This window comes from Tamandua tetradactyla, chromosome 1, assembly GCF_023851605.1.
Source record: "Tamandua tetradactyla isolate mTamTet1 chromosome 1, mTamTet1.pri, whole genome shotgun sequence".
Lineage (NCBI taxonomy): Eukaryota > Metazoa > Chordata > Mammalia > Pilosa > Myrmecophagidae > Tamandua > Tamandua tetradactyla.
The window spans coordinates 101112975-101124491 of record NC_135327.1 but is presented as its reverse complement, the minus strand read 5'-3'; the positions used below and the strand labels follow the sequence as shown (position 1 = coordinate 101124491).

The following is an 11517-nucleotide window of genomic DNA, read 5'->3' as shown; positions in this document are numbered from 1 at the left end:
AAACCCAAACACCATCTCTGGTGACACAGAATACCCCCTGAACAAATACTGGGAGCCTTTGATGCCCAAAGGGATGGAACCCTAACACTTTTTTTTGGATAGGACTGGACAGTGATCAAACCCTCTTCCATTACATTAGGGGACCACTTCTTTGCCTTCTGGGTGACTGCAGATCCCAAGGCTAGAATTAAAGAGGCAATCCATACCAAGGCAGAGACAGGAAGGTCAGAAGAAGAAAGATGGAGAGAGAATTAGGAAATTTACTAGAAGAAACCAGTTGAGACAGATGGACAAATAGATAAATGCTGCAATGAAAGCAGGGTAAAGATGTAGAAATAAGTGGAGGGCGGGGCTTATTTTTAGATAGGGTAGGAGGGCAGGAGACACTGGAGTTGTCCAGGGCATATTCCCAACACCTGCCAAAGCCAGGAGCAAGTGTGGTCATGAGTCTCCAAATGCCAGGTTTCAGCAGTAAACTGAAGGGAAGTTTGCAGCGAAGACCCAGGGCTGAGAAGGTCAAATCCCAAGGGCTGCTCACACTGTAGCAGAATCCAGTGCAGATCCAGAGGATACACGTCAGCCCTGTTTCCTTGCATTACATTAAGTACCTTCTCCCCTCCCGAGATTCGCTCAGATGCCATCCCTAGTGGAAAAGGAAAACATAGGGTCATTTACAAAAGTAAACAGAACATCACCTCAACCACCTGTATAAATTACTGAATCTAAATAAATCTACTTGAGTGGACTAAAATGTAAGGGTCCCCCCTCTGCCTCCACCCAGGCACCTCTGTTCTATCTAGCAGATCAGCAATTGGGAAACATAAAATAACTGCTCTCGATGCAGCCAGCGTAGCAGAGGACAACTGTGATGCTGCTGCCCCAACTTTAAGGTAACATTTGGCAAGGAGAGGAGAAATAACACTGAATGGTAGCAAGAAGAAGCTAAAAGGGTCCTGTTATTTTTCTTCAAGGGAGGGCAGTTACACTCACACAGACGTTTAATCAGTCAACTTAGAAACTAGATACACATTGTATACTTCTCTGGAGAGAGAAAAAGGATTATTCTTTTTTTTTTTCATTATAATTTTTCTAAAATTAAAACCACAATTTAGGGAAGGTCATTTGTGGCATGCTGCATACAATTACTCAGCCCAAATTTGGTCGGGCCTGGCAGCTATTTCCCAGCTTCCAAATGTGGGTCATAAATATGCGTTAATCGGAAAGGACAATGTTATCAGGAGACTTGGCATCACCCATCGCCATATGTCCAAGCACAGTTATTAGCAACTGCCTGCTTGTAGTTACACAGAAATTATGCAGTCACAATCTCTACCCTCTTGAAATTTAAACTTGGCAACAGTGATCTGGAGAATTACATACTAAACCACCAAACAATGCTCGGTCTGCAGTTATTCTCCATCCCATACACCTACTCTGAGATCCAGTCACTGAGAAGCTCCTCCATGTCCCTGCAGAAAGTCTATACATGCTGTTCTCACTACCTGGGACTCCATCTGGATTAAAGAAGAAACATGTAACATGGTGTTGGGGTTACATTCTTTTAGGAACTAGAAAGTGGAAAAATTGTTTTTCTTGTGCAAAAGGAAGAGGCGCATAGCCACCGCTGAATGCCTAGCCTATTTCCATGACCACCTCATTTCTTTACTACAAAAGCATTTTTGTTCATGATGGTAATATAATAAAATAAAACCAAAAAAATCACAATTCCCAGTATCTCTTGCAGCTATTAGAGGATATATAACACATTATCACTGAATGGGGCTTATAGGAAAGCACTTTTGAAAAGGGCTACTACCTCAGTTGCCTCTACCTGTGCCCTTTCCCTTCCCAGTCTTCTTGCCTGGAATGCAAATGAGATGACAGATGTGGAGCAACCAACTTGTGACTATGAAGAATCAATCAGAAGGGCTAACACTCCATTTTAAGGATTTTGAACAGAAAGAAATACCCTGGATTCCTGTTGCCAATGTGGAACCTTTGCATTTAGCTTTTAATTGTTATGTGAGGAAAACAAAATCCCTATCTGTTTAAGCCCCTATAGTCAGGTTCTAAGTAAGTTGAGAGCAAAAAGACCTCACTTTTTTTTAATAGTCTTTTCTTCCTTTTGAACACATGTAAGCTGTCTAAGGCTGTGGAGCACTGTTAGCATGGTGGAATTTTGCTCCAGTTCAATCATGAGCATTTAACAACAAATGAGTGAGGCTCTAAGATGTGCCAAGCACAGTGCTGGGTGCGGTGGGTACAAGCTTCTGTACTCACGGTACTGACATTCTACGAGGGGAAAGGAACAGTAAACAAACAAGAAAATCTCCAATATGATGGGAGGTGAAAGTGCTATGGAAAAAAATAAAGCAGAGCAAGGAAAATAAATGCATTGGACAGGATGAGGAGAGTTGGCACTCTATACAGGGTCGTTGAGTTCAGCCTCACCTATGAGGTGGCTTATGAGCAAAGCCTGGAAAGAAGAGACAGTGAAAGTTGAAATGAAACCCAGGAAAGAGAATTTCAGGTGGAGGAACAGCAAGTGCAAAGGCCTGAGGTGGAGTACGTTTGGTTTGTTTAAGGGGCAACAAGGAGCTATTGTATCTGAAGCAAATGAGCAAGGGGTTAGAGTATGAGGGGGAGGACAGATTGGAAATGGAGACTGAGTCCTGCGAGGGCTTGTAGGCCATTGAAAGGACTTTGGCTTTACACTCAGAGAAACGGGAAACCTCCCGTGAGTTATGAGCAGAGGAATAACAAGACTTTATGTTTTTGTTTAAAAACAAAAAAACAAAAAAACCTCCCTCTGGCTCTGCTGTGTGGATAATGGAGTGTAGGTGGCAAAGCTGAAAGCAAAGCACCAATTAGGAGTTTGTTAAAATAACCAGGGACTAGGGAGGTGAGTCCCTGCTCATGGATAGGAGGATGGAAGGAGTAAGAGAAAGAGAAGCGGCAGGGATGCCTCCGGGGGTTTTGCCTGAGGCATGTGAAAGACGAAGTTGTTATTGACTGAAACGGGAGTAAAGGTGGGAAGAAGAGTTTTGAGGGATGAAAAATGAAGGGTCTTTCAGAAGCCCAAGAGTAAAAATGGTGTGGTCAGCGGGATATATGAGTCTGCAGGTCGGGGAATGCACTCCGCTAGAGACAGAATTTTAAATTTAAGAGAAGATCAAGGAGAGCGAGATCTGAGCCCTGAGCCCTGAGGGGCTGCGCAGTGCAGAGGTGAGTAAGATGAAGAGGAGCCCGTCTTAGAGCCTGAGAAGAAGCTGTCACGAGTTAGGAGAAAAACCAGGGAAATGTGGGGACCTGGAAGCCATGAAAAAGTGTTTCAAGAATGAGACAGTGAACACATGTCACCTGCAACTCACAGGTCAAGTAAAGGAAAGATTGGGATTACTGCTGACCTTGAGAGGAGCTGTTTTCAGGGTATCATGGAAACAAAAATCTGTCTGGACTGTATACCAGTTATCAACTGCCATTACAGAATACCCCCAAACTTAGCAGCTTGCAACAATAAATACTATCTGGGCAAGCCTGGCTGAGTGTCTGTGGCTTAGGGTTTCTCACAAGGCTGCAAAGTATCAGCTGGAGCTGGAGTCATCTCAAAGCTGAACTCGGGGAGGATCCGCTTACAAGCTTGCTAGTGTGACCACTGGCAGGACTCAGATCTTGTGGGCTAATGGCCCAAGGCATTGGTTCTCTGTTCAGTGGACCTCTTCACATGGTTGGCTTTCCCCAGAGTGAGGGATCTGCGAGAGACAGCAAGAAAGGGCAGTCCAAGATGGAAACTACAGTCTTTCATAGCCTAATCTCAGAAACGTCATCCCATCACTTTCACTGCGTTCTATTTTTTGGAGGAAATCCACCAGGTGTGGCCCACACTCAGCGGGAGGGGACTATACAAGGGCATGAAGAGCAGGAGGTGGGGGTCACTGAGGGACATCTCAGAGGCTGCCCACAACTATCATCTTCAGAAGAGAATGGAGGCGAGGAACTGGAGACAAACATAGATGTTCCTTCTGAGAAGTTTTGCTATAAACCAAAGTAAAGAAATGAGGTTTTTGTTGCAGAATGTAGAGTTAAAGTGTTTTTAGTATTTGTTTTAAAGTGGGCGGTGTTTCAGCAAATCTATTATTCTTATTAATAAAAGTGATATATTTGAGATATTGAATGTGCAACTAAATATAATTCTATTTTATACCTTAATTCATACATTTCCTAGAAGTATTGTGAATAATTATGTTCAGGTTTGTGAATAACAAACCTGAGTGAGGATTTTGTAATAGACTTGCTTTGTATCCTGTGGGGATTGGAAATAAGAGCCCCCACATCCCAGGGCTTCCAGGATACTTAATCATACACCATCCACTTGCTGAAATCAGCCATACTGGGGTTTAGTTAAGCAAATGAAACCAATATGCCTCAGTGAGGGCAGCCATTCTTGCTCGGCTTGAAAATAAACCTATAGCTGCTTGGAAAAAGCAGGCTGCTGGTCAGAGATCTGCAAATGGCAAACAGCCCAATGACCCCAATTAAAATGTTACCCAATTGGATGATCATTTAAATCATAAATAAAGCCTGCAATTGCTTTGTCTTTTGACTACATACTACAATTACAAACTAAAATCTGCACTAAGCACAGAAACAAAAGTAAACAAAAGGGTCAATTAATTCACAAAAACACATGTCCTAAATCTGGGTTTGATGTCAATCCACTTAGAAGCATGTGAGTCTTAGGTCCTTCTGAAATAAGGATCAGGCAACTGTGGGGTTTGGAGAGAGTAATAACTCTCTTTCCCTCTCACACTTGGAACCAACTCAGAAATAAGACACGGAATGGAAATCCAAGTGCTGGCTTTATGTCTGATAAGACAGTATTTTTCAGAGCTGAGCTCATTCTACTTCCTATTCCAGTCTAGACCTTGAGTTACCATTGTCTTATACTAATCCTAGACAGCAAGAAAAGAAAGAAGTGTGACTCTTCAGAGCTTACAGCCTTCTTATAGATTCAACTCTTCTTTAAGAAAGGTGGACCAGTAGATGTCACTTAAAAGAACATACATAGGGGACAAAAATTTCAGTTGGGGAAATGCAGTATCATGTCATTGCACAGTTAATGAGAAACATTCTTTTTCATTCCACTCGGATTATTGAAAAGGCACAAAGTAAAGACTGTCACACTTATAATGTACCCAATTGAAGGTACACTGAACTGAGGACATTTTCAGTAACTTCAAGGTGGTCCCTTCTTATCCCCCACTCCCATGACAGAAGATAAGAATCTTGGCCTGTTCCCATTGAGAACGGGGCTGGGCAGAGGTCTTACTCCAACTTGCATGCTCTCAACATCCATGTTAGCATAGGATTTTATTAAAATCCATTCCAGCTCTAGTAAGGAATGAGTAAAGAGCGGGCAAGAGGCCAGGGGCATTACTCTGGCAGAGAAGTTAGTTCCTCCCCAAAGAAATGTGGGCTGGGAAAAAAGGCTCCCTCTAGCAGCAACAAAGCCAGTCAAGAACCAAATGACTTGCAATGCCCTGGGATTCCTGCTCTATAAATTGTTTACCACATGTATGAAAGTTGGGCCAAATACACACCAAGAAAGGAAACACAGCAGGCTTTCTCAAGCTCTTACAATGTGACAAGCCATAGGCCAAGAAATGGGAACACAGGGATAAATTCACACTCAACGTGCGCCTGGAAAGCTACAGTCTGGAGTAAGACCCCACCACTTCCAGTAGGAGCCCTGAAGAGTGTACGGGTTAAACAGCTCATAGGGTTAAATGGTGAATCTCTTCTGGAGTCATTTCCCTTTACCCTTCTCCATCATCAGAAATATTTCAGGCACCATACTGAATGCTGGAGATCCAGTACAGAAGGACACACAGTCCTGTGGAGTTTATCTTCTACCATCACGACAACTCTGCTTTAGGAGAACACCCCAAGGTAGCTCCGTGGCATCAGAGAAAATACTGAGTGATCTAAACAGTTCCTTCCACTGTTCCAGCCTGTGATTCTACCTCAACTCTCTTGGCCTCTTTGTTTCACCCTTTTCTGTATCTGACATGCTATCAGCTACACTCAGCCCAGGCTTCGCCTCCTTCAGGAAGACGGCCCAATCCCTTAGCAAGCTGGGTTCAGCGGCTTTGTGCTGTGCTCTCTGCACCCTGAATGGACTTCTAGGTGCAGGTGAACCTCACTCAGTATTCCTTGAAGCTAGGCAGTTTCTCCTTCAACTTCACACACCCCAACACCTAACACAATACCAGGCACAAAGTAGGCACTCAAAAATATTTGCTGCACTGAATGTTTCTACAATCAAAATGACTCAAATGCTCTAGTTTCTAGGAAGCCCCAAATCTCAAAATTCCAGGGACAGCAAGTCTAAATGCAGAACCACAGTAAGAGCAGGGCTGGGAAATGGTGGAACCTGTTCAGCAGTGCTTCTGTGGACGTTGCAGGCCACACCCAGGGAAGTCATGAGAAGAGGAGTCTCTAGGACTGCAGAAGTTGGCCTCACCCCTCCCACTCCTAACCCCCACTCCCCTTTCCTTCCAGAGAGTCATGCCTTGGAATAGAAAACAAGCCTTAGGTGATTTTGCTATGAAGCCTTGAACATGCAGATTCATGCCTTTCAAGTTTATAAATGTCTAATGGAAAGGTCCCTGATTACAGGGGATTTGACCACTATGCTTAGCATTTACATCCCCGCTGCCTGCTACAGTGCATGGCTCAGTCATTAGTGCAGCAAACATCTACCTAGAGCCTGCTAAATGCCAGCAAATATGCTAGGCAGTGAACACAGGAAACAAGTTTCCTGCTCTGACCCAGTTTATAGGGGATGCAAATCCTAATTCCCAGAAGGCTGGGAGCTGGCTCCCTACTCGCCTTGCTGTGAACACAGCGCTTCATACAGTATGGCATCGGTCAACGGAACAGTTTAATTATTTTATACAGTTAACAACCGCCCCGCCCCCCAACCCAGTGACACAAAGGTGCTTTGGGGACAAGGCAGAGCATTTAGAGACTGTGGTCATTATTCTAAGTAGGCAGTCCATGGAGGGACTTTCAGGCAACGGAAGTCCTCCCGTTACCCCACTCTCCCCTCAGAAGTTTTCCTTTAACACACACACACACACACACACACACACACACACACACACACACACACTCACACACACCCTACCCTTGGCCCCCTCAGCTAATGTCCTTAACAGGAGAAGATCTTCTGTTACATTTTTAGACTTGTCTTAAAATAAGCACAAAGGGGTGTGGCTAGAGACTTTAAGAAACCTGAACGGGAGTGGGGGCGTGGGGCGGAAAGGGGCGGGGAGAGCTGGGGTGCGGGCGGCTAACGCTGAGGACCTGCCGCACATTATTTCAGCGCCAGGAGTTTCATCTAACCTTCCACGAGATAAACGGACATCACAAGCAGCGAGGTGTTCGCTGGAAGCACAGGCTCAGCACCCGCCGGCCGGGTGGGGGCTTTGGGCTCCGCCTCCGCCGCCCGCGGTCCGGGTGTCCGGCAGGAGGCGCCCGTGGGCCCCGGGCGTGGTCGCGGGGCGGGCGCTCGGCCGGGAGGGGCGCGTGGGCCCCTTTTGGTTGGCTGCGCCGGCCGGTCTTAAACTTGCCATCTCTGACGACCTCCCCTTTCGGCGGCGGCGCGCGGCTCGGTGAGTGGGTTCTCCTGGCTCGACGCCGGGTGGGCCACGTGGCCTTGGGTCTCCTCGTGCCCCGCGCTGGGACCCCCGGCCGGGGCGGCCGGGGGCGGGACGTCCTCGCGGTGCCTGAAGCCCTTCCCTTTTCTGAGGGTCTCTTCCGTCAAGGGCCACGACACGCAGGGCGTCCGGTCCTCAACCAGCTTCAAGTTCCTGGAGAATCAACGCGTGGCCAAGGCTGAGGCGCAGAGCGGGTGGGAGCGGGTGGGATCGGGTGAGGCTCGGCCCTGGGTCCGGCTGGGACTCGGGCTCCTGGCGCGCTGGGGACGGCTCAGGTGCCGATTCCCGGCCCGGGCCTGTTGGGCAGTGAGCGGCGAGTGAGGCTTCTGGCCGAGCAGTGTGAATTCCGGCGTGGGCAGTTCCGGCCGCCCAGCCCCTCCGCGCCGCCGATGCCTCTCGGGCCCCACGGTGCAGCGCAGTTGGGTGCAGTAAAAGGTCTGGAGCCTTTCCGGAGCGGATGACTGCCGTGAGTGGAGGAGAGCGCCCTGCGCCTTTTCTCCTTCAGGTTCACCTTTTCACGCGCGGTCTTGGGGCCGACTCTTCCAACACTTTTCACGGCGTGAGGCCAGTCTCTGGATAGATTGTTTTCCGTCCGGGAGAACAATCGGGATCGATGACTGGGGACGTTTACCTTCCGTCCACCAAGATAACTCCCCTAGAAAAGTTAGTTTGCTGTGTGTGGCTCGTGAGCACCAGCGATCCAAGTGTCCCTTACCGGGTGCGAATTGCTGTACAAAGGGGAACTCCGAATTTGGTAAAACTTGGTGAGATCGACATTTAGGTTTGAGCGAAGAAACGTTGGCTGTCATAAGTGCCCCTTAGAAGGCTTACCTTGCAATGTGAGGCCCTGGACAGGGTGGCTTAGAGTTTTTCCTCAGTAAGTGAAAGACATTACTGCCCTTTTACATTAAGTGAAGTGTGGGAAATAAGTTTTTTCACATTTTATTTAAGTTTTTTTTTTTGTTTTGTTTTTTTTAACATGGGCAGGCACCGGGAATGGAGCCCGGGTCTTGGGCATGGCAGGTGAGAACTCTGCCTGCTGAGCCACCGTGGCCCGCCCTTTTTAAAATTATATAAATTTGAGAAAATGTCTTTAACATCATTTTCCTTTGGGGAACATCATTTTCACCATGCATTTAAGGGGGGGGGGGGCAATGAGTAGTGTTTTCAGTCTGTTTTAGGCACCTTTCTTCCCAGCCACATTTTTGGGCCCTAAGCACACAGGACAGTTTTCCCTGTCCTAAGTTAATTCAGTCATTGGTGAATAGGGCCATAACCCAAGGAGATGTGATTGGAGGGCATTGGGTGCTGGCCCAAAGCTTCTGTAACAATTCTATTTGGTAGAGGAGGGCTGAGAGCCAGGGAGCATTGGAGGGAAGCCCCTCAGGTCAGCGTCTGTTTAAACACTGTAAACTCCCAGGGAGCTGCTGTGGACTGGAAACTTACCAACTCCCTGGCCTCAGCTTCAGGGCAAACAAGTTTTTAGCTTCCATTTTAAAATCTGCTAAAGGTTTGTTTCAGTTTTACCTAGGTAATGAGATTTTGTAATAGTCTTGCTAGCTAGGAATACAGTCATGTTTATTTTCTAAAATTGTTACTATTCCATGTTAATGTAACAAAGAGGAGATTAGAAAGATGGTAACTGCTGTTCTGTTGCAGTTGACTCCCAATGTATAGAAATTTCGTGTAATTCACTATGTTTTACTACTGGCTGGAAATTGCAGAAGGTACTCAAATATCAGGAAATTTTGGAGAATGTAGCCTTGCTTGGGAAATCTAGCCAAAGTTTTTTTTTTGTCAAAAGGTTTATAGTATAAACCACACTAGAAGCCACTCTTTAAAAAAGAAAGGAAACATTATAAGTGATGTCAATATTCTTAATATTGTTTTTTTTTTCTACCAGGTTGTAGCAAGTTGCTGAGGAACTTTAAGGTATGAACCAAATGGAAAAAATTTTCACCTGATTATTTAATGGAATTCTTGGCCAAGGATGAGAACTCTAATCTGATTGAACATGTTTCTCCTCTGATGGGTTAAAGGATTTACCTGAGGCCAACTTAATGTACAGTAATTTTAACAAAGTTAAAAGTTAGGTCACTGTCCTCTGAAAAATTGTCTTATGAGAAGGTTCTAGTAAATAGATGGTGCTTCAGTGAACCAAGAAAAAGGGTATTTAATCTTTGAAAATGTTTTTCTTGGGGGGTCATTCTTTAACCAAGAGACATTGACCTTGCACATTGTGGGATTGTTTATGCCTGCACAGCTTTTTCTAAGAACATCTTGTTTAATAATTGCTGGCTTTAATTACCACTGAATTCTTTTACAGAGCTGCTGCTTGGAAGGATCAAGGGAAGCTGTTCAAGTATTTGAATGTGAGGTGATTGATACATACAGAATAGTTTTTCTTTGTCCCTCTTGGTGGTAAATTTTGAGAAGGTGCCAAATATCTGTAATCTATATCTGAGAATGTTATAACTGTCCTGTAGTTGTCACAGTAGGATTCCATTATATCAACCAGTCTTATTCTGAAACTCGACAGTATTGATAAAAACCTATAATCTCGGTCCACATACTCAACAAGATTGTGACTAATAGCTCTTTTAAGTAGGTTAGATTTGTTTATAATCCCATTCTTTTGGTTATTCTAAAGCTTTTCTGCTTTTATGCTGCTCTCTTAAATGTTGTCAATGAGGCCTATATCTACATTTAGCAAGTTACCTGCACAACTGTAATAAAATGTGAAACTACCATTGCTTTGTTGATACATTAAAGAACACTAATAAATAAAAGTATCTGATTTTTTTTTCAGAATTTAGACTTGTTTGTGGGTTTTGTATGATCAGTGGTTTCCCAGGGATTTTATCAACACTCAAAGGGGTAAATTTTATTGTGTAAAAATTATGTCAATAAACATGACTTTAGAAAGTTTACCTTCTCCAGTATCTCAGAGATGCTGTTGTAGTGGTTCCTAATTAAGTTGTATAAAATTGCCTTTACTAGCTATTTCAGGCAATAACAGTATTCATCTGTTACTTGACATAGCTGTGTTTTCAGTTAGTTGTATCTGTGGTTATGGCACTTTACCCTTTTTATCTTGATACAACTCCACTGTGGACACAAGGTGATAGAAAAGTTAAACTGTGCCCTGCCCTCTCTGTTAAGACTACTTTGTTCTTTGTTGCATTGCTCTCCACATTAGACATTTCCTATGCCGAGAAAGCTTAGAATGCCCATGGCCAACTCTGGGTAATCAGGAAATAGGGGGGCATGGATTGAGGTTCTAGGTGCTGCATAGTTGAGCACAGGTTGATCTCAAAGCTTAAGGCTGGTGGGAGGACCTGTCTGAATGAGTTGTACCCCTTATCCTCTTTTCCCTTAGGGGTACTTCAGAAAGGAACACTAGTTAGAGTGTCATTTGTGAGGCTCATTTCCCATAGCTAATGGGAGTAACCACATGACAGCACCCTTGGAGCTCTGCCCCATGACCAAGACATGAGGTGAGAAGTGCCATCTTGCCTTTGATTAAAGAATTTTTAGCCTAGTGCCACCAAAGATAAATTACTTATCCTAAGTAATTGCAGCCAGAACCGGGGTTCTACAAAACTTGGCCTTGTTGCTGAAGCAGGAATGGAAAGATGCCAACAGGGCAGCCAAACCACTCTTGTGCTCAGACTCCCTGAAGAGTAGCAAGTGTGGGGCTGAAGAAACTTCACAAAGGATTTTAACTCCAGGCTACTGGTTTTTATTTAATTGAAAATATGAAATCTTACTTGGAATCCCAGTCACCCCTCTCCCC

General features: G+C 45.0%; 1 long non-coding RNA gene and 1 other non-coding gene across 2 annotated transcripts; both read left to right on the top strand.

Moving 5' to 3' along the window:
- The first annotated feature begins 7575 nt into the window (after positions 1 to 7575).
- Positions 7576 to 10526, top strand: LOC143685756 (uncharacterized). The gene is made up of 3 exons (XR_013176721.1): positions 7576 to 7676; positions 9625 to 9653; positions 10048 to 10526. It is a non-coding gene; the product is annotated as an uncharacterized LOC143685756 (long non-coding RNA).
- LOC143653788 (small nucleolar RNA SNORD93) lies at positions 9703 to 9776 on the top strand. Its single transcript, XR_013161530.1, has one exon. It is a non-coding gene; the product is annotated as a small nucleolar RNA SNORD93 (small nucleolar RNA).
- Positions 10527 to 11517: the final 991 nt, after the last annotated feature.